The sequence below is a fragment of the Schistocerca piceifrons genome, chromosome 3, assembly GCF_021461385.2.
Source record: "Schistocerca piceifrons isolate TAMUIC-IGC-003096 chromosome 3, iqSchPice1.1, whole genome shotgun sequence".
NCBI classification, from domain to species: Eukaryota; Metazoa; Arthropoda; class Insecta; order Orthoptera; family Acrididae; genus Schistocerca; species Schistocerca piceifrons.
In genome coordinates this window covers 740,020,638-740,044,021 of record NC_060140.1, presented here as the reverse complement: position 1 = coordinate 740,044,021, position 23,384 = coordinate 740,020,638, and the positions used below count along the sequence as shown (strand labels likewise).

Here is a 23,384-nt window from a genome sequence, read left to right as displayed (position 1 = left end):
GGGGCGAGGAGGTGGACAGAGAGAGGGGCTAGGAAGAGGTGGATTAATAAAGAATTGGAATACGTAAAGACCCAGGCAATCCTGGGTGCCTAGCTAGTAGTTCATAAGTTTCCGATGCTATATATAAAATATTTGACAAGACAGTATGTTAAGCGGACTGTGAAATGTGGTAATTGATGCTTCAAACATAGACGTAAAGATAAATGGTATCATTGTTTCACAGCAACAGCAGTTTATCAGCTTTAGGCATCCCCCGTTTATTTTATTCCGTACGTTATTGTTTTCATCAGTCCTAAGGTGGTTTTACAATGGTTCAAATGGCTCTGAGCACTATGGGACTTAACATCTGAGGTCATCAGTCCCCTAGAACTTAGAACTACTTAAACCTAGCTGACCTAAGGACATCACACACATCCATGCCCGAGGCAGGATTCGAACCTGCGACCGTAGCGCCTAGAACCGCTCGTCGACACCAGCCGGCGGCTGGTTTTATGTCACTATCCACGCTAGTTTGTCCTGTGCCAACCTCTTCAGGTCCGACTAACTTCCCGTTTGAACCTGCTTACTGTGTTCATGCCTTGGTCCTCCCTACAAGTTTTACCGCCACACACTTGCCTCCATTACCAAATTGACAATTACTTGGTGCCTCAGGATTTGTCCACCTACTGATTCCTTCTCTTAGTCAGGTTGTTCCATCAATATTTTTTCCGCAGTTCAATTCAGTACATTGTCATTAGATGTTCGATCAATCCATCTAATTTTCAGCATTTTTCGTTACCTCCACATTTCAGAACCTTAAATTCTCCTCTGGTATGAACTGTTTTACTTGCAGACAAGGCTTCTGACAGATCTTCAGCAAAAACTTTACAAGACTTAAATTGGTACTAGATGTTAACAGCTCCTTTTTTCAGAAATTGTTTTGAGACTACAGCCTGTATGCCTTTTATATTCTGTCCACATCGAGCATATCCAATTATTTTGCTGCCGAAGTAGCAATAATCATGTACTACTTACACTGTAGTTCCCTCATAATTGCCTTGTTTAATTAGACTTCATTCTGTTTACTTCTGTTTTACTTTTGTTGAGTTTTCACATTTTGTCAATACACTACCCATTCCGTTCAGTTGATCTTCCAACTCCTTTGCAGTCTCTGAAAGACCTGCTATGACATCAACAAACCTCAGAGTTTCTATTTCTTGTTTGTGAGCTTTAATTCCTTCTTCAAATTGTCCTGTGGTTATCTTTACTGTTTGCTCATTGCTCAAATTAAACAACATTGAGAATTCTTTACAATGCCCCTCTCTCCCCCCTCTCCCCCCTCTCCCCCCTCTCCCCCCTCTCCCCCCTCTCCCCCCTCTCCCCCCTCTGCCCCCTCTGCCCCCTCTGCCCCCTCTGCCCCCTCTCCCCCCTCTCCCCCCCTCTCCCCCCTCTCCCCCTCTTTACAATGCCCCTCTCTCCCCCCTCTCCCCCCCTCTCCCCCCTCTCCCCCCTCTCCCCCCTCTCCCCCCTCTCCCCCCTCTCCCCCCCTCTCCCCCCTCTCCCCCCTCTCCCCCCTCTCCCCCCTCTCCCCCCTCTCCCCCCTCTCCCCCCTCTCCCCCCTCTCCCCCCTCTCCCCCCTCTCCCCCCTCTCCGCCCTCTCCGCCCTCTCCGCCCTCTCCCCCCTCTCCCCCCCTCTCCCCCCTCTCCCCCCTCTCCCCCCTCTCCCCCCTCTCCCCCCTCTCCCCCCTCTATCGCTACTGTCTGTCGATTTTGATAACTGCAGTCTGGTTTATATAAGAGTTGTAAATAATCTGTATTACCTTGTGTGTTAACACCGATACTTTCAAAACTGCCCAGTCAATACGGTCAGAAGCTATCTGTAAATCTACAGATGCTATAAACGTAGTTTCGCCTTTCTTCAGCCGATCATCTAGGGGAACCGTAATGTCAGTATTCCCTTGTGTGTTCTTCCATTTATCTGGAACTCACTGTTTTTCCACGAGGTAGGTTTGTAGCACTTTACCCATTGTTCTGTAAATAATTAGTTTCAGTATTATGCAACCATGACTTATTAAACTGATTGTTCGACAATATTCACATCTATCAGCACTGCTTTCTTTGTAATCATTACATTCGTCTTGGAGTATGAGTGTATTTTGCCTGCCTCATACATCTTACACATCAAGTTTAATAGTTTTGCTGTTTCCTCCAATGATCTCAATAACTGAGGAATCTCGTCTACTTCAGGTGTCCTGTTTCAACTTTGTTTTTTCAGTGCTCTGTCAAAGCCTTCTCGCTGTGTCATATCCACCCGTCTCCTCTTCATCCTCATCTTCATCTGCTTCCTCTTCCTTTTCTACAATATTGCCTTCGAGTTCATTTCCCTTGTAGAGCACCTGAAGATATTGCTACTACTTTTCAGCCTTCCTTATTTACCTATTACTGGCTTGCGATCTCAGCTCTTGATATCCATACAGCAGTTCCTCTTTTTTCCAAACATCTCTTTAATACTTCTATGGGAGGTATCTTTTATGCGTACTTCTATGGTATTGGATTCTTTCTTCATCCATTCGTGCTTAGCATTTCGGCAGCTTCATTTTCTAGGCGTTTGTATTCTCTTTCGCCTGCTTCATTTGCTGCATTTTTGTATCTTCCCCTTTCGCCAGTTAAATTCAATATCACCTGTGTTATCCAAGGGTTTCTACTAGGCCTGTATTTGTACATGTTTGATCCTCTGCTGCCTTCACTATTTCATCTCTGAAGACTGCCCATTCGTGTTCTATTGCATTCTCTTCCTCATTTCCGTCTGAAACTCTGGATAATCTTCGGTTCTTTCAACTTATCCGACTCCAAGCTCCTTAATTTCGCACGTTTTTGCCGTTTCTGAAATTACTTCATAACCAATAAATCGTGGTCGACATCCGGTGATGAACGGTGAGCCATCTGACCCTGGAAATGTCGTAAAGTTTACAATCTGCTTACGAAATCTCTGTCTTACCATTATATAATCAATATGAAATCTTCCAGTGTCTCCGTGTCTGTTCCACATGCATGTTCTTCGTACATGATTCTTAAACCAAGTGTTAGCAGTGATTAAATTAACCTCTGTGCAAAATTGTAGCACGTGAGCTCCTCTTTCATTCCTTTTCCACTGTTCATATTGTCCTCCTGTTTTCCCCATTCTTCCTTCTCCTAATATCGAATTCCAACCCGCCATCACAATTAGACTGTCGTCTCCCGTAACTGTCTGAATACTTTATCTCATGATATATACTTTCAAATCCATCGTTTGCGAGCTAGTAGGCATACAAACTTGTACTGTGGTGGGTGTTGTTTTCGTGTCTATCTTGACTACGATAAGGCGTTCACTAAATTAATAGAGCTACTCTTGCATTATCCGTATTTGATTTTGTATTTATAATCCTGTAGTCACATGACTTCACTAATTCCCACTATATTTAACTTCAATGTATTCATTGCCGCCTTTAAATTCTCTAACGTTCTTACCCGGTTAAGGGATCTAACACTCAACGCTTCTCGTTTTGTTTTTCCTGATGACGACATCCTCCTGAGTAGTCCACGTCGGGAGATCTGAATGGGGAAATATTTGCCTCCGGAATATTTTAGCCAAGAGGGTGCCATCGTTTAGCTTTACAGAAGAGCTGCATGCCCTCTGGGAAAAATAACGACTGTAAGTTTCCCTCTGCTTTCAGCCGTTCGCGGTACTAGCACAGCAAGGCGACGTGGACTACAAGACCATATCAGTCGATCGTCATTCTTCAGGATCCACATGTTAGTCTTCCCCTGCCTCTCCACAGATAATCCTCCTCGGTGGCTGCACTGCAGTACGATTATCTGTACGTTGTGGCACCCAAGCACCCCACCTCAGCAAGGTCCATGGTTCACGGTTCATCACCAGCATAATACTACGTTACGCGCTCGTTAAATGTCTTAGACTGAATTTTCAGAGGCGAAATCCGTGGACGAAATTTCATCGGGAAACGCTTAAACATAATCTAGATTTATTTTCCGGAATATTCGTAATTTCGCGGCAGTGGTGTGTTGGGGGGATATGCGGTTGGCATCCCTGCGCGCGCGCGCGCGCGCGCGCACACACACACACACACACACACACACACACACACACACACACACCTGTGTTTAATATATAACTCCCGACTTTGTTGTATGTCAGTTACTTATTGTTCAGTGCTGTACTGAGTAGAAAGCTGAGTCGCAAAATGGTTCAAATGGCTCTGAGCACTATGGGACTTAATTTCTGAGGTCGTCAGTCCCCTAGAACGTAGTACTACTTAAACCTAACTAACCTAAGGACATCACACACATCCATGCCCGAGGCAGGATTCGAACCTGCGACCGTAGCGGTCGTGCGGTTCCATACTGTAGCGCCTAGAACCTTTCGGCCACTGCGGCCGGCGCTGTGTGGCACAGTTTGCGAATTTACAGGTGGCAGAGTTAGAGGAGCAAAGTGTCTGCATTAAATTTTGCGCGAAACTCAAGAAACATTTACAGAGCTACACCAAATGGTACAGGATGCCTAAGGTGATGAGTGCTTAAGCCGTACTCGGTATTACGAATGATTCACACGGTTTAAAAATGGCCGGACAGAAGTTAAAGATGACCCTCGTTCAGGACTCCCTTCGACGTCTACCGACGACACTCTTGTCAGGAACGTCAACGAAACTGTGCTTGCCAATCGAAGACTGACTGGCAGAGAGATTGCAAAAGGATGTAACATTTCAGTTGGTTAATATCTTGAAATCCGGACAAAGCATCTGGGAATGCATACTGTTGCCGCGAAGTTCGTCCCACGGCTCATGAGGCAAGACCAGAAAGACCTTCATAAACTTTGAAGAGCTTTAGGATCGCGCAAATCAGAACGAGATGCTCTTTAAGAGAATTGTAACTGATGATGAGACGTGGGCCTACAGTTATGATGTTGAGACCAAGGTTCAGGCTTCACAAAGGGTCGGCAAAGGTTCTCCAAGGCAAAAGAAAGCTTGCCAGGTCAGGTCAAATGTCAGAGCTATGCTGATAGTGTTCTTTGAGTTTGAAGGATTATTTCATCATAAATTCGTGCCACAGGTACTATCGGGATGTGTTACGAGAAGGGAACTGCCTGAAATGTGACGCGACTGTTCATGGCTCTTGCATTACCATAACGCACCCGCACTTTCATCCCTGTTGGTGCGTGACTGTTTCCTGTGGACTTTTTTTTATTTCTCAAGTTGAAAACCCCGTTGAAAAGACAAAGATTTGAGATTTGCAACGATAGACGAGATAAAAGAAAATCCGTAGACGGTGCTTCGCGCGAACCAGCAAGAGGCGTACCAAGACTGCGGAAGTGGAGGCGGCGTTGGGAGTGGTGAATCAGTTGTGGAGGAGAGTATTTCGAAGGAGACCATGCACAAGTAAAAGGTAAGCATAGAAACATTTTGTGGACAAAAAGTTCCGGAATTTTTTTGATCAGACCTCGTACACACATTCCTTACGACATGGTGCTCCACGGAGTACTGCACTTGGGGAAAAAAATGGGGCAGCAGAATGGTTCGAATTCAAGATATGACATACACTGTCGATTCACTCATAGATGCCACGAAACTAGCTTGTTTTAACGGTTAAAAATACCGCGAAACGCAACAGTCCGTAGTTCTAGGAAAAATGTAATGTACACATCATTTTAATTGAATAATCTGTGGGTTCTTGGTGAAACATTGTAAATTAACTAAACAAACACTGAAAAATGGTTTCGGATTATAAGCCCAATTTTCGTGAAAATGGGCTTAAACCCGAGACCTAGGTTGTGCAGTAACAATAACATCATTTGTGAAATAATGCAAAACTGGTGTTTGTTTAATACAGAAAAATATTTATTCTTACAGTAGGCTATAATGCCCACTTTTCAGTTTTCATGTAATTCTGCTACTTTTATTGTGTGGTAGTGCACTGAAATGCACATTCTTTAACAATATAAAAGCAGCAGAAATGAAGTTTGGAATTTTCGTGAAGTATGGCCTGTGTGGTTAGTTCATGCTCGAGAAGCATTTAACTTTATCATTGTCCGATTCTGCGATATTTCTGTCAGACATCTGCTCCCAAAAGAAATCTTTAACGCTTCGTAGCGTAGAGGTTTAATTACGAAACCGAACAATTATGGCACGTAGGCTTCTCAAAGATGTGATCCAGTTTTGTGTCCGCTTGATTTACTTTATCAGCTAATCATAGCGCTTAACTAATGGTTATTAATGCCTATAAAAATTAACATATGCATCATGATTCTTATCTGCGGTAACTGATATCTCACTAATATTAACTGCTTGTCCATTTCTTTGTAATTTCGAATATTTACTTGTTCCCAAAGTGGCTGGGTCGTTTCCTATTTATATTGATCAGTCAAGGGAGTAACTGCTAGCAGTTTTTTCTGCTAATTCCCTTTTTCTTTAATACTATTGATGGCTTAATTATAGTTTCACCTAAGTGTGAGGAAAGGGCAAGAACGAGCATTTATACATGCACGCTCCCATGCGTTATTTTTATTATGTATTTCGATCTGTTGATAAGTAAGCACTGTCTGTTATTATTGCCAGCCTTTCAAGTATGTGTGTTCATGCTCCTTTGCTTTCAGGAGATTGCTTAAGAGGAAAGATTTCTCACTAATATTTGAGTTCATATTTTGCAAGGGCGGTGATAGTTGTGCCGCTGTGCGTGGTGAAAGCAGTGAAAGATCATGTTGGTGATTGATGATGATGATGAATCAACAGCAGATATTGCAAAATAAGGATTTAGCCAATTTGTTCTGGACGACAATATAACTATTACCAGCTCTTTAAATACTACAACTTTTGTTGTTAAGAACAGTGGTAGATTGGATGCTGCAGTCGTATCTATTTCTTGGGGGTACTGTCTGACCACGATAACTTGACGATTTCGCTAGTGCTGCCAAAAGCGGAGAAAATCGGCACTACTTTAAAGATATTCACTTGTCTACAAGTGCTACCAACGTCAAGCTACCCCTAGATGCGATGTACTACAAAAGGCCTGCGTCCTCTGACAAATAACTTCTGTAAGCACTTGCTGAAGTGTTTATATTAGAATAAAAAATTACTCAAGTTTACTTCAAGTCACTGGAGGTGGTTTTTTCAGGAACTCGCCTCAATTTCTTATTACAGAAGTGCAGTTATTCTTAAAAATCAGAGCGTCGCCACTGTTATCGCATTATTAGAAATGCATAAAAATCGTGACAAAAGACAAATTAAAAAAGTTAGAGGAATACATATTGATGTTACCGAGTAACACTGTTCAATTAACTAAAATCAGAGAACTCCACTTAGATTAAAAACTTTGAGGATGTCGTATGCAAATTTCAAACATCTCTTGCCTATTGTATAATTAAGTTTTCGATAATTGGAAACAAAAATGCGCTCACTAAGAGACTGCCTTTTAATTACCCTTTGATTTTTGCAAACAGTAGGTACTACTTTTATCATAAATGCAATGCATTTACGTTTACGATAACATTAAAAATCACCTAAAATTTAAAGACGTCTGTATTGCCGTTCTGCTTTACTTTCCGGTGAAACAAATTGATTGGTAAACTCATTTCGCAGTTCCTTGACTGATGGTACCAGTTGTGTAGGTTTAGAGGTTCCAACGGTACATTTGTTTCGGCTCATCTCTCCTTGTGCCATTCTCAGTTTCCGCAATGATACATTCGTACCGGTACTGAACACACGACGCCCATCTTATGGGCTAACGGCCACTGAAATCAGGTTCTCTATCCTGCATTGAACAATCATAGAGCTCGGAATAAATATGGAGATATCTGATGTGTGTAGGACGGTGAGTATGCTCCCAAATCGAGCTAGCGAGTCGGCACTGTTGTAAGACATTGAACTCATAACCAGGTGGACGGCGGTTCAAATCTCAGTCCTCTCAACATTTATGCTTTTCATGGTTTCGTAAATTACTTAAGCCAAACGCCGTGGTGGTTGTTTTGAAATTTAAACTGCCAACTTACTCACTCTACCCTAGGCCAAGCTTGTGCTTTGTCTATAAAATATTCACGTTCTCATTGGGACGTTAAACCCTAATCTTCCTTCCTTTTCAACCATTTTTAGTGTCCTGAAATGGGAATCTGGGATCGACATGGTCACTTTTGATTTATGCACATACCCTGACTTGACCACCGGCTTGTGCATATCTAGTATTTCTGGAACTAATTGTCCCGCCACGTTCCATAAAATGACCTGATTAGTGTGAGAATCCGTGAACGCAGAGAACTGGGTTTTCAAGAGGAGCCTTCTGTCTGGAAATGCACCATTTGGACGATCTTAGGACATCAAAGTTACTTGGAAACCGACCAGTATGCCACTACAAGCATTATTCGTGTTGATGCGATACTCTTGTATTGACATTGTATTTCAATGAAATGAATAAGACATAGCGTACAATCTTCATCATAGGAAAGGCATAATCACATGTTTCCACAACACAGAATACTGTTACAGATATATTGTTGCAGCTGAAGCCTCAATTTGCACGAAGTACGCTATCTATCCTGGAGAAGATAGTTTCGGAAGGATCAAAAATGGATTATAATTTATGAGCTTTGTCAGAAGTTAAATTTAACGTTAACGTATCAGAATTTCCACGCAGCAAAACGAGAATCCCCGAATTTGCTCTCCAGAAAGAAACTACAGACATCAGCGATGACATCTCAGCGAGCACTTGAAAGTGGCGAAGTACGTGACTTGCTTATTCTTCACGAATGGCGGCACGCAGCAGAAATATATTAAACAGACATTATAGCCATCTGATTTAATCCCCCCTTACGACTGCTTTCTCTCATATTCTGAATAAATCTGCACAACTATAAATTTCTCAAGCGTTGAAGATGCGTGCGCTCGCGTTTGTTTGTAGCCATTCTCAAGTGCATGTTGAAACGCTGAAATATGTCTATGTCCGTTCATCAGCCGAAGTAATGAACCCAGGCCAGAGGAATATATTAGCTGTTAAATACGCCACGCTGTTCGATAATGATGCCGCCTGGTGCACAATGTCAGCTATATTTTGTATCTTTGATATGTACTCGTATCCTGTAACAAGAAAACTCGTCTATAAGAGCAGAAATATGTATTTTCGAAAATGACGTGCCGCAGAAATGTCAGACAGATTTTAACATTTTAACATGCACTTGAGAACGGCTACAAATCCGAAATCGTGGTCGTGTAAAAGAAATTAACAATTAACAAAGTTTTGCTGGTGCAGGATTTTGTGTACAATCCGAATTTTCGGTTATGTCTCAAATGTTCGCCGGGATTCATGTTGGGCGATCTGGGCGACCAGATCATTCGCTCGAACTGTACAGAATATTCATCGAACCAGTCACGAACAATTGTGGTCTGGTGATATGGCGCATTGTCATCCATAAAAATTTCATCATGGTTTGTGAACACGAAATCCATGAATGACTGTAAGTATTATCCAAGTAGCCGAACATAATCATTTTTAGTCAGTGAATGGTTCAGTTGTACCAGACCTCGCCGCTCGGGATTAACCGAGCGGTCTCGGGCGCTGCAATCATGGACCCGTCGGAGGTTCGAGTCCTCCCTCGTGTGTGTGTGTGTGTGTGTGTGTGTGTGTGTGTTTGTCCTTAGGATAATTTAGGTTAAGTAGTGTTTAAGCTTAGGGACTGATGACCTTAGCAATTAAGTAAGTCCCATAACATTTCACACACATTTTTGAGTTGTACCAGAGGACCCATTCAATTCCATGTAAACACAGCCCACACAATTGTGGCAGGCTCTGCGTATCATCAACTCCTACCAACTGAAATCTGGAGTCATCTGACCAGGCCACGGTTTTCCAATCGTCTGCGATCCAACCGATACGGTCACGAGCCCAGGAGAGGCGCTGCAGGCGATGTCGTGCTGTTAGCAAAAGCATTCGCGTTGGTCGTCTGCTGCCATAGCCCATAAATTTCGCCGCACTGTGCTAACGGATACTTTCGTCGTACGTCCCAAATTGATTTCAGCGGTTATTTCACGCAGTGTTGCTTGTCTGTTAACACTGACAATTGTACGCAAACACTGCTGATCTCGGGCGTTAAGTGCAGGCTTTCGGCCACTGTGTTGTCCGCGGTGACAGGTAATGCCGGAAATTTTATATTCTCATCACACTGTTGACACTGTCGATCTCGGAATATTGAATTCCCTAATGATTTTCGAAAAGAAATGCCCCATGTGTCTAGTTCCAACTACCATTCCACGTTCAAAGTCTGTTAATTCCCGTCATGCGGCTATAATCGTGTCGGAAACATTTTCGCGTGGAACACCTGAGTACAAATGACAGTTCTGCCAGTGCACTGCCCTTTTATTCCGTGTGTACGCGATACTACCACCATTTGTATATGTGCTTGTCGCCAACCCATGACATTTGTCACCTCAGTTTGTAACCTGATGATTTTCGATTGCTACTGACAAGGGAAACTTCCCATTGCACTCCTCTCAGATTTAGTCGTAAGATGGGCCAGTGGATAGCCAGTCAAAAACTGAAAACAGATCAAGCATGAAAACAGGAAGAAGGTGAACTGTGAAAAAAGAAGCAAAACAGAAACTGTGAATGGTCCAAGCTCAAGATATGCAGCATCACGGTGTCGTGCTTATGTGGTTACGGTCTTGGCCTGCGACGGGGGAGTCCTATTTTCAAATCTCGCTCGTTCTCCCAACTTTTTTTCTCACAAAATTATAAACTGTCCCTCCGGTTATTGGCGTGTTTGTCCTCTGTATTCAGATTTATGACTGGGTCGTGCTGTTAACGTCCTTTCGTAACAGCAGGATGTAAGGTAGAGACCTCCAGATGTACGTACTTCATATTTGTTCTACACAAGTGCCACACGTTACGACTCTTGCGTTCCGTTTTGACTTTTCAGTTGTTGTAACATAGTTCAGACCCGCTTATTTGTTGTGTTCATTTCTGTCAAAGGTCGGTGCGACATCTCGCCTGCTCTCACTTATTCATCACATTTCCTTACGACGGTAATATTCTTACCACATGGCATACTGTATAACAAATTGGAAAGGCTACAGAAGGGGAGAAGACACGTCAACGACCGGACGGAAAGTTCATAATTTTGTAGAAAGAAAAATAAATTGGAGCACGAGCGATATTTAAACACGGCTCTTTCTCTTCGCAGTCCAGCTCCGTGACGACATAACGACGACGCCGTAGCTACGCAACTTTGCTCATGTTCTCTACATCTTGAGCCTGAACCGTACACAGTTTCTGTTTTGCTTCTTTTTTCACAGTTCAGTACACCCTATTCCTGTTCTCACGCTTAATCTGTTTCCAGTCTTTGACGGGCTATCCACTAAATCTGAGGGGGTGCGATGGGAAGCTTCCCTTGTGAGTCACGACGATTAACAGACTTACAAAGAGTGTCCCCAGCGGTTTGAAACCATGGATACGATGATGAAGGTGAAGGTCCGAGGTATCACATCCTGCACTGTTCACGCTGGTGGGCTGTCATTTACGAGTAATCGACGAAAAAAATATCGGAATTTAGCGTGACCCTGACTAGCGTTAAAAAGTGTTATTATATGGACTGGTTAGTGGTGTAATGGCTTGCGTAATAACTTCGCATGCAGAAGGTTGTGAGTTTGAATCTAGTCAGGCGGTGTAACCTTTTTATTTTTAAATGTTTTCGAAATGACTTTTATTTTTAATCAATTAATTGGTTTAAATATAATTTTTTTTCTTTTCCTTTGTTAGATCATTTTAATCGTCATATGAACCTCTTCATTTGCTCTCATATATCTTCGTATCTTCCTTTCTGCACTTGTAACTTTTGCTCAGGTGATTGTAATTAATTTCTTGTAATAATTTATTTCGCCCATGTGATTGCATTCATAATTTTTGTTGCTCATTTTGCTAGAATTTTGTTTTACGTATAATCCTTCGTGTTGCAATCTTCGTATGGATTGTTTTGCCCATAGTCCAGTAGGAATTTAGGCTGTGTTTTAAACATTTGTGCGACAGTTAATATAAAAAAATGCACATTTTCTAACGAAAAATACGATTTTGACGCACCTGAGCAGTCATTATAAATATTTATTTCGTCTTTTGTTTTTAACCGATAGATCGGCATTTTCAAATATTTGGATATTGTAATAGATATAGAGCCAAAACATTATGACCACCTGCTTAATAGCGTGTTGTTTCAGTTTTCAAACAGAGAGCAACAGAGATTCTACTTGGTATGGATTCTACAAGTCCATGAGTGGATCCCAGTAGTTATGCGGCACCAGATGTCCACGCACAGGTCAAGGAGTTCCCGCAAGTTAAGAGATGGTGGTTTACGGGCACGCAACTAACACCCGATATATGTTCCTGTGGATACACATCAGGCGCATTTGCTGGCCAAGACATCAGTGTGAGTTCATATAATGCCCCTCAAACCACTGTAGCACGATTCTGGCCTAGCAGCACAGATAGTTAACATGCTGGAAGATGTCATCATCGTATGGGGAGATTTCAACCACGAAGGGATGCTGCAGGTGGTCCGCAGTAATGTCCACATAGTGCACTGCTGTCATGGTGCCTACAACACATTTTGTGTTGCTCAGTGTTCCCCATAGCATAATTCTGTACTCACAAGCCTGCATCTGTGGTGCGGTGACGGTTTCAAGCAGCCATTCGTCCGAATGACAGCGTTTAAGGATGCAGCCATCAACCTGGTGTAACATGAAATGCGGTTCATTCGACAGGCGACACATTTCTATTGATCCGCGGTGAAAACTCAGATATGCTGTGCTCACTGCAGTCATACTGACGATGTCGTTGGGTCAAGAAAGGAACACGTGGGGGTCGTGTGATATGGAGCTGCATGTTCAACAATGGCCTTTGAACTGTATGCTTAGGAACACTTGTGCCTGCACCAGCATTGTACTCTGTCGTCAGATCTGCCACAGATCTCTGCCTGTCCAGGATAATGGGGTCGGGGGATCCTCCGACCTCTACGTTTTGTGATGAGAAGTGGACGTCCACTACCATACGGCCTAGGCGTTATTCCACACTCATTCAACCACTTTTCATAGATGCTTAGGACGGTAGTACGCAACATTCGACCAGCTTAGCCGTTTCAGAGTGTTTCCTTTCCAGCCACAGCGCCACAACAATGTGCCCTTTGCCAAAACCGCTTATATCAGTGGATTTTCGTATGTGCAGTCCGTATCGTCGCTTACATCTTTTCCTTACTGCATCATGTGATCGCAACACCACCAGAAGGCTTTCAACTTCGCGGTGGGCATTGGTCATAATGTTTTGGCTCACCAGTATATAATTAAATTCGCATTCACAAAAATTCTGACTGAGAAAATAATAATGCACTACTGGCCATTAAAGTTGCTGCACCAAGAAGCAATGCAGATGATGAACGGGTATTCATTGGACAAATATATTATACTAGAACTGAGATGTGATTACAATTTGACGCAATATGCGTGCATGGATCTTGAGAAATCAGTACCCAGAACAACCACCTCTGGCCGTAATAACGGCCTTGATACGCCTGGGCATTGAGTCAAAGAGCTTGGATGGCGTGTACAGGTACAGCTGTCCATGCAGCTTCAACATGATACCACAGTTCATCAAGAGTAGTGACTGGAGTATTGTGACGAGCCAGTTGCTCGGCCACCACAGACCAGACGTTTTCAATTGGTGAGAGATCTGGAGAATGTGCTGGCCAGGGCAGCAGTCGAACATTTTCTGTATCCAGAAAGGCCCGCACAGGACCTGCAACATGCGGCCGTGCGTTATCCTGCTGAAATGTGTGGTTTCGCAGGGATCGAATGAAAGGTTGAGCCGCGGGTCGTAACACGTCTGAAATGTAACGTCCACTGTTCATAGTGCCGTCAATGCGAACAAGAGGTGACCGAGACGTGTAACCAGTGGCACCCCATACCATCACGCTGGGTGATACGCCAGTATGGCGATGACGAATACACGCTTCCAATGTGCGTTCACCGCGATGTCGCCAAACACGGATGCGACCGGCATGATGCTGTAAACAGAACCTGGATTCATCAGAAAAAATGACGTTTTGCCATTCGTGCACCCAGGTTCGTCGTTGAGTACACCATCGCAGGCGCTCCTGTCTGTGATGCAGCGTCAAGGGTAACCGCAGCCATGGTCTCCTAGCTGATAGTCTATGCTGCTGCAAACATCGTCGAACTGTTTGTGCAGATGGTTGTTGTCTTGCAAACGTCCCGATCTGTTAACTCAGGGAGCGAGACGTGACTGCACGATCCGTTACAGCCATGCGGATAAGATGCCTGTCATCTCGACTGCTAGTAATACGAGGCCGTTGGGTTCCAGCACGGCGTTCCGTATTACGCTCCTGAACCCTCCGATTCCATATTCTGCTAACAGTCATTGGATCTCGACCAACGCGAGCAGCAATGTCGCGATACGATAAACCGCAATCGCGAAAGGCTACAATCCGATCTTTATCAAAGTCGGAAACGTGATGGTACGCATTTCTCCTCCTTACACGAGGCATCACAACGATGTTTCACCAGACAACGCCGGTCAACTGTTGTTTGTGTATGAGAAATCAGTTGGAAACTTCCCTCATGTCAGCACTTTGTAGGTGTCGCCACCGGCGCCAACCGTGTGCGAATGCTCTGAAAAGCTAATCATTTGCATATCATAGCATCTTCTTCCTGTCGGTTAAATTTCGCGTCTGTAGCACGTCATCTTCGTGGTGTAGCAATTTTAATGGCCAGTAGTGTATAATGGAAAAATGAGAAAAAGTGAAAAAGTTCATGTGCTGGTAAAAAGGACGTGACGAAGCGTTAGAAATAAAACATTACATGAAACCTATAAAATAGATAAAAATAATGATCAAAGTCAATTCGAAAAGATTCAAAAATAAAAAACAGTGGAAGCAGCTGACGAAATTCGAACCCACAACGTTCTCCACGCAGAGGCAATATTGAGGGTCACGCAAAAATCCTAAATTATTTTTCGTCGTTTACTCACAAATGAAGGCCCACTAGGGTGAATGGCTGCAAGCTGTGATATCTGGGATCTTAACGTACGTCGCCATACGAATATTTCCAAATAGTCGATACTACCGCTGGGGACGTATCATTCTTGGTGTTCGGAGCTAGATCGTAGTAGCCGGAAATTGCGTTAGTTCTTCGCGGGATCCGTGAACCCTTTAATTCGGCGAGAAGAAAAAACTGTGTGGAAACTGGCGTGAGTGAGGCCGTGGCGCGGAATGAGGGCGAGATGCGAGCGTCCGCTAAGACACGCTTGCGTTTGCGGCTGGTCGGCTCGGCGCCTGTCCCGGCCTGCCGGCGCCGCCAATTAGCGCGGCCAGCGGCGCCGGCCGGGCCGGGACGCGCCACGCGCAATTATGCAGCGCAGCGCCGGATATTGTGTCGGCCCGTCCCTCTGCGCTGCCCTGCTCCTGCGTCAGCTTCGCCAGTCACCCCTTCACGTGTCCGCCACCCTCGCATCGAGCCCGTTTTACACCATCGACTTTCTGTTCAAAATTAACATCTCAAATAGCGCGCACCTTTTGTGCTTGCGTGGAAATTAGCGACCGGCCATCACTTAAGTATGTCTGCGACGTCCGTAATCTATAAATTGTGGCAGGTGTGGAATTCTAAATTACCGAATACGCTTCACACTGTGCATGCGCAGAAACAGGGGGGAGGGGGCTATGGCGGCGTTTGCTAACGTAATTCGGCCGAGCACATACCTGTTATAAAAATGGATCTTATGTTGTCTTATCTCTTTAATCTTTGTGTTGTTTACTTTGTTTTCGTGACACATTAAAAAATTACACAAGGTCCTGGTATTTTTTCCTGTTAGTGTTAACCTACAACAAATACAAAATATCTGAAAGCAAAAGCGTATTTACGTTTTACAGAGAAAAACCCTGCACTTTGCGCAAATAAAGTAAATAGATAAACGAGTTTTAATTAAAATTAACCCAACTGTGAAAATGTCGGAATTATTTGAAGAGAGAAATAATTTTCTTTGTTATTCCACACACAGCGAGAAAAAGGTTAAAGGAAAAAGGCGCTATATAGTGCCTTCTATATAGTGTTTGTTGTGTTTGCAACCATATATTTTCTCGAGCAAATAAATGTGTGTGTTCTGAAATGTCTGGATGCCACTTTCCCTATTCAGTTATCAGGAGTGTGAACAATTTACCACACAACCCTTGACAAGAACTTCCACTACGAATTTTGCTTTGGTCGTTAATAAACTCTGTTGTCATTGCTTTTTCCTACATTTCGTTACTATATTTCGATTTTTTCCGTGAAAAGGGTAGTCCCTCATAGCCCCAGTTTCATCATTAAGACGCCAAACTCCACAGCATACAGCTTTCACAATACCAGCAATTTTCGCTCTGACGTGTAAACGAAAATGACCAAACAAAACAGACGAGGCTCGGTACGGAGATAAAACGCCAGGCGCGCTGCAGCAGATGCACGCGAGTACTCGGTTGAGACAAAGTCAGTCGTGCAAAAGGGCCTTCAACTGCTCTTTCACAGAGCCTCTGAACTAATATCGAAACGTTACTATCTCTGCTTTCCCCTCTTGCACTTTTACGTACGAGGACCTATCAATAATGTTCCGGGCAAAGTTGTGGAGTGTGACGGTGTAAGGCTCTTACCTCTGAGCGTAGAACAGTAGCGTGTCTGGAAGTTCCCATCGTCTGCATCGTCCGCCATATTCTAGATGGGCAAAATGATGTTACAAAGGGCTATTTACTAACTTTTCTCCAACAACATACCAGGACTGTTCAAAAAATTCTGGAACTTTGTCCACAAAATTTTTCCTACGCTTACCTTTTACTTCTTGTGCACGGTCTCCTTCGAAATATTCTTCTGCACAATTGATACACCACTCCCAACGCCGCCTTCACTTCCGCAAACAGTCTTCATACGCGTCTTGATGGATCGCTCTAAGCGCCGTCTGCGGATTTTCGTTTATCTCGTCTGTCGTTTCAAATCTCAAATCTTCGTCATTTCAACGGGCTTTTAAACCTCGGAAATAGAAAAAGGCCTCAGGGAACGGTCACACACTGACACGGATGAATGTTCAGGTGCGTTATAGTGATGCAAGAGCCATGAATTGTCTCGCCACATTTCAGGGCGTTTCCTTGTCACATTTTCTCACAGGCGTCGCAACAGGTCCCGATAGTACCTGTGTCACGAATTGACGAAACAATCCTCCAAATTCAAAGAAAACTATCAGCACGGCTTTGACATTTGACCTGACCTGGCGAACTTTTTTTCCCTTGGAGAACCTTTGCCGACACTTTTTGAAGACTGAACCTTGGTCTCAACATCATAACTGTAGGCCCGCGCCTTACCATCAGTTATCACTCTCTTAATGAATATCTTGTTCTGATTTGCGCGACCCAAAAGCGCTGCAAAGATTGTGAAGGTCTTTCTGGTCTTGAGACTCATGAGCCGTGGGACGAACTTGGAAGCAACACGATGCATTCCAGGATGCTGTCTCAGGATTTCATGAAATGATCCAAATGAAATGGTACATTCTTCTACAATCTCTCTGACAGTCAGTCTTCGATTGGCACGCACAATTTCGTTGACGTTCCTGACATGAGCGTCGTCGGTAGACGTCGAAGGGAGTCCTGAACGAGAGTCATCTTTAACTTCTGTCCGGTCATTTTTAAACCGTGTGAATCATTAGTAATACTGAACAGCTTACAAACCTAGCCGTTTCGGGAATAATTCCCCCTTAGGAAGTCAGATAAACCGCTCCGTTTCCGCATTAGAATGACGACTGCACTGTTTTCCGCGTTCTCTCACATACTTAACATATCCTGCACTGCCAGTGCTGTCACCTGCTGGTTGTGAGTGGTTATTGCACGTTGACGTTAAACATAGGCGGTGGTCACATTGTGGCTGGACCGTGTATTTCCTGTGTTTTTACTTTACTGCCTGTATCCTCTAGGAAATCGATAGGAAATCGACAAGCCTTTCCGGAAATGTTCTCTAAATCCATTTTCAGTCACCCTTTACGTGTATCGCATTCTGTGAAAATAGAGAACATCTAGTATACAAAAGTGCGAGAAACACATTATTTGCCGGCCGTTGTAGCCGAGCGGTTCTAGGCGTTTCAGTCTGGAACCGCGCGATCGCTACGGTCGCAGGTTCGAATCCTGCCTCGGGCATGGATGTGTGTGATGTCCTTAGGTTAGTTAGGTTTAAGTAGTTCTAAGTTCTAGGGGACTGATGACCTTGGATGTTAAGTCCCATAGTGCTCAGAGCCATTTGAACACATTATTTAATGTCCTGTTGGGAGAAATAGACATTTTGAAACATAAACGCTGGTAGGGAATTCATCACTTTAGGTATCAAGTATGTGAAGGTTTTTTTGTAATTACCATCAGTAGTGGCATGTCTAAGCAATGTCAACTTTGTTGAAGAGACCTCTGCGTTGCTCACGATACTTGATTTTACGACCTAAGATATGCCGGGATAATGTAGTATCTAATTTATAGATTTCTCCTCCATCTTACGATGTTATTTTGCGTGAGCTGGATGTATGAACAAAGTATAAGTGAAATAAAGTAGAAGCAATTTTCTGATGGATCAGCGAATGACAGAACTAATTTGAAACAGGTATTTTTGTTGTTTTCCAGATATCTTGAATGTCCGATGTAACGACCTCATGTGGGCGCAGAATCGAAAAGTATTTTCCTTTTTCTTTTTAGTGGCCATTTTGTCCTGTGGTTAGGCAAGAAACGAAATACGACGGTCTTGGGCCGGCAAATTTTGACAGCTGCCGTCCGACAGCCAGTTTAGATAGCGACCACTGAGAAAGAACCATTGTAGTTAAATAGTTATGTACAAACTTTTTGCGATAAAGTGTAAAGTACCGTATCGGTTGGGAGACAAGTATTCTAGGCGGCAGACAACTGGGCATTACAATGCTGACAGTGCGACTGAAAGATTTGAATACGCGTTTTTGTCAAGATTGAGTCAGTGGTCGCGTCGCGATTGAAGGTAGGCAGAGATGAATTTTAGTGATTATTAAAAGTGAAACAAATGTCGACGATAGCTGAGCAGTGGAAATAGAATGAGGGGGAGAATATTAATTAGGGAAATCAGCAGAAAATGTATCAGTTTTTAAGAAAGTTGCGTTAGAGTTTTAAGTGACTTGGTTAACAGTTGTGTGTGAATAATAAGAAATAGTAATTTTCCTACTCGACGTGCCTTTTACGCTTTAGTAATTTTCATGGTAAAATTTCCAGAAAGGCACTAATCAGTGAAATAAGCGAACTGTATTAAAACAAACAGGGACGGGGGACTGGCACGTAGTCACTGCTTTCAAAACTCTCTCGTTTACCTGTGTGCGAGCTCGTACCTTCAACGAAATAATTTGCTGTTGTCTTTAATTCTTTTTTTGTCTTCAGTCTTATAAGTGGTTTGATACTGCCCATCACGAATTTCTCTCCTGTGCTAACTTCTTCATCCCAGAGTAGCACTTGCAATCTAAGTCCAAAATTATTTGCTGGATGTATTCCAATCTCTGTCTTCCCCATCAGTTTCTACCCTCTACAGCTCCCTTTAGTAAGATGACAATCATTCCGTGATGTCTTAACAGATGTCCTTCCTCCCTGTCCCTTCTTGTCAGTGTTTTCCGTATATTCCTTTCCGATTCTGCGCAGAACCTCCTCATTCCTGACCTTACCAGTCCACCTAATATTCAACATTCTTCTGTAGCACCACATCTTAAATGCTTCCATGTTTCACTGCCGTATAATGCTGTGCTCCGAACGCACATTCTCAGAAACTTTTTCCTCAAATTATGGCCTGTGTTTGATACCGGTAGACTGCTCTTGGCCAGGAATGCCCTTTTTGCCGGTGCTGGTCTGCTTTTGATGTCATCCTTGCTCCGTCTGTCATGGTCATTTTGCTGCCTAGTTAGCAGAATTCCTTAACTTCACCTAATTCATGGTTGCGAATCCTGATGTTAAGCTTCTCGCTGTTCTCTTTCCTACTGCTTTTCATGCTGTCGTATTTTATCGATTTACTCTCACAATCAGTTCCTATTCTGTGCTCATTAGACTGTTCCTTCTATTCAGAAGATCCTGTAATTCTTCTTCACTTTTCACCCAAATGCGAGACCAGCACCTTAACTACTGCATCATGTTGCTTGATGTGTTCCGTTGGATGCAGCTTAAAAAACAATCTTTGAATTTTGGAGGGTCTGCTTCTTGAGTGTCTTGCTGCGTAGAATTTCTTTTTTGTGTGTCTTAGGCACTCCATCCTCTGCATATGCCAGAAAATGGACTGGACCTTCATGAGGTAACGTAAAAAAGTAACGTATCCACCATACGCGACATTTTTATCGTTTTAAAAGATATAAAACTTTTTCGTTTTACCCTGGATCGGCAACGTCACCATCTGCTTCCCATTGCGAAACGTGTTCAGTATGTGGCCAGGATGTGAACAGAGCGTAACCGTGGCGGAACGCTTGTTGCCGTCACGGCTATAATTGCTTCCGTCGGCGCTAAGGCTACGGCTACGGCAGCCTGCCGTTTGCAGCTTGTCCTCTTCATCTGCAGAGTACGCGTGTTTCGGCGATGTGCTAATGATTTAAATTAGTTCTGTGCCAACATTTTCTTAGTGCTATTGTTTTTAAAGCACTGCACTGTGGAATCATCACAAGAAAGTAGGAACAGTTCACAGGGTAATGTTCGACAAATATTACTTTTTCAATAATCTAGGATCCGAACGTCGTCACCTTAGTATTTTTTCCTCGTGTGTGAGGAATTTGTACACTGACGTGGCGTATATTACTGAACAGTGTAACAGAAGTGTTGGCGGCCAGCGAAGTGAGGCTGCAGTACAATACAAAGACAGCTAGCCATCTATCATGGCCTGTTCACACTCAATTGGTATTAGAACTTACGGGCCACACTGTCACATCTGTAGAGCCTTTCTGGTCTTATCAATTTTAGTAAGTATCAATACTTCAATTATGTATGGTATCGATATCGTGTATTTGATAATTTCATGATATATTAAGAAACATCTGATGTTGGGGAAAATGATATCCTTTCATGGCTAGTTTAATGAGTATTAAAATGTCATTAATATCTTTTAGGGACCTGTCACAGCTCCGTAATTAGTATCTACGGCGGGTGATTTGTCTGGAGTAGCGGAAATAAATTGCACGAACAAACCTTCCTCGTGAATCACTAAATCTATTAGGGAAAACCTATCAAAATCCCAGCAGTATTTCCTTAGAGCAGCCTTTATACAAAAACTCGGCGAGGGACTCGACTTCTTAATATGTATAGATGAAGTGCATGGAAAACGAAGATGCAAATATTCAGTCTATAGTTAACGTATCAGATTTAAACAACATCCACCACTAATATCAAGTATGTATACACTAACTGATAAAAAGAGGTTCGATTATTGATTTTATACTTCAGTTGGTTCATGCAAGCTCAGCATAATTTCCATATTTAGCCTTGTATTCCAATTGAATCTTTAGCCTTTTGAAACTTATTGATTTTTGTCTTATATAATTTGTGACGATGTACCATGATAACGGCACGTACCGTACGGGTAGGGTAAAATTTATGTTAAGGCATATATATTATTTGCAGTTTGAATATTTATCGTTTAGCGTTCACTTTGATATTTGTTTTCTACTAAAGTTTATTCATAAAAGTATGGAATAATTTCAGATTTCGGCTTACATTCTAAATAAGTACTTTGGTGCTAAAGTCAAGCTTAAAAATACATAAGCAATCAATACCTTGCAATACTGCCGATATCAGTACTTGTGTTCGAATGTTTTAGCAGTGTCGATAAATTTTAGGCATTGGTGTCTATATCAAATATATCGAATCTGGTAACGACCATACACTTGTGTACCTCGAATATTATGTTGCAGGTGGTACCATACCTCGCGGACTGTAATCAGTGGCTACTGCTTGGCCGTGCCCAGCTACGACCGGAAATAATCTGGTCGTATAGAGAATTGGAACAGTTAAACTTGGGCATACACATCACGGTAATAGTAGATTACATCTAATTGCCGGATTCGGGTTTTGTACAGATTAGCCATGGCGAAGAAATTAGTTGTCAACAACAAACTCTGCTGTCTTCTGTTATGCGAGTTGTGTGCTTTCTCGTGATACGGCTAACATGAACTGAAGGTCGCTTGGAAACACTTTTTTTGCATCTTTATTTATTTCATATGGCCTCAAACCAGTTAGTAGGTACCCCAGCAAAACAGTCTCTTGATGCCACAAGATTGTTCTTTGGAAATAGTAATTTTAAAGCAAAGGCATGTGATGAGTTACACATTTATATGATTTGGAAAATGTATTTGTCGTAGGGATCATCCATATGTATAGGGCCCTATAGGCAACTGCTCTAAAAATTCATTATAGGGTTTCAAAAAGAAAGAAATTTCGTGCTGCAGTAATAACTTTCGCTAGTTAGCCTTAGGAAGCGGACATACGACATTAAATTAAACTACATCTTGAAATGCCCTATACGCAGGGTATCTACATCTACATATTTACTCTGCGATTCTCACTTAAGTGTTTGACAGAGGATTTATCGAAACACCTTCAAATTATATCTCTACAGTTCCACTCTCGAAAAGCGCATGGGGAAAAATGAACATTTTAATCATTCCTTAAGAGCTGGATTTCTCTTATTTTATTATAATAATCATTCCTTCCTACCAACGGCCTTGCCACGTTGGTAACACCGGTTCCCGTCCCATCATCATAAGTTAAGCAACGTTGGGCCCAGTTAGTACTTGGATGGTCGACGCCCGGGGAAAACTGGGTGCCGTTGGTATTCAGGACACGCAAGTCGCCGAAGTGGCGGCCACTTGAAAGCCTTGTACCAGGCTATAGTGTCACACAGCGCTCACTTATTTATTTATCATTACGTACGTGTATAGGTTAGCGTCAATAAAATATTTTCACTTTCAGAAGAGAAAGTTGGTGATTGAAAATTCGTGAAAATATTTCGCCGCGACGAAAAATGTCATTGTGTTAATGATTTCCTCCTGCAACTCGGATATCGTATCCGTGACACAATCTTCCCTATCAACACAAATGCTGAGATAGCGATGATCGATGACGACACTATGTTCTTAAGACTTGTAACTTGCATAGGCGAGACATTTTTCATCGCAAAGGATGCGTAACCCGGGACTGCTACTACTATTACTACTACATTGGGGATTGGGTGCAAAGAAACTGGATAGCGGCACTTGTTCTTATTTCCCACAAAGCAAGTGTCGTGTGGAATTGTTTACAGATCGTGAAGAATGCGTTTTGCGTGAAGCGTAACGAT

At 42.9% G+C, this 23,384-nt stretch overlaps 1 protein-coding gene and 1 pseudogene across 1 annotated transcript in view; both read left to right on the top strand.

Annotated features, from left to right (window-relative positions):
• Positions 1–23,384, top strand: part of LOC124787656 (MOB kinase activator-like 2) — a 395,585-nt gene that overhangs the window by 49,267 nt on the left and 322,934 nt on the right. The window lies entirely within an intron of this gene.
• On the top strand, positions 22,761–22,880 carry LOC124790816 (annotated as a pseudogene).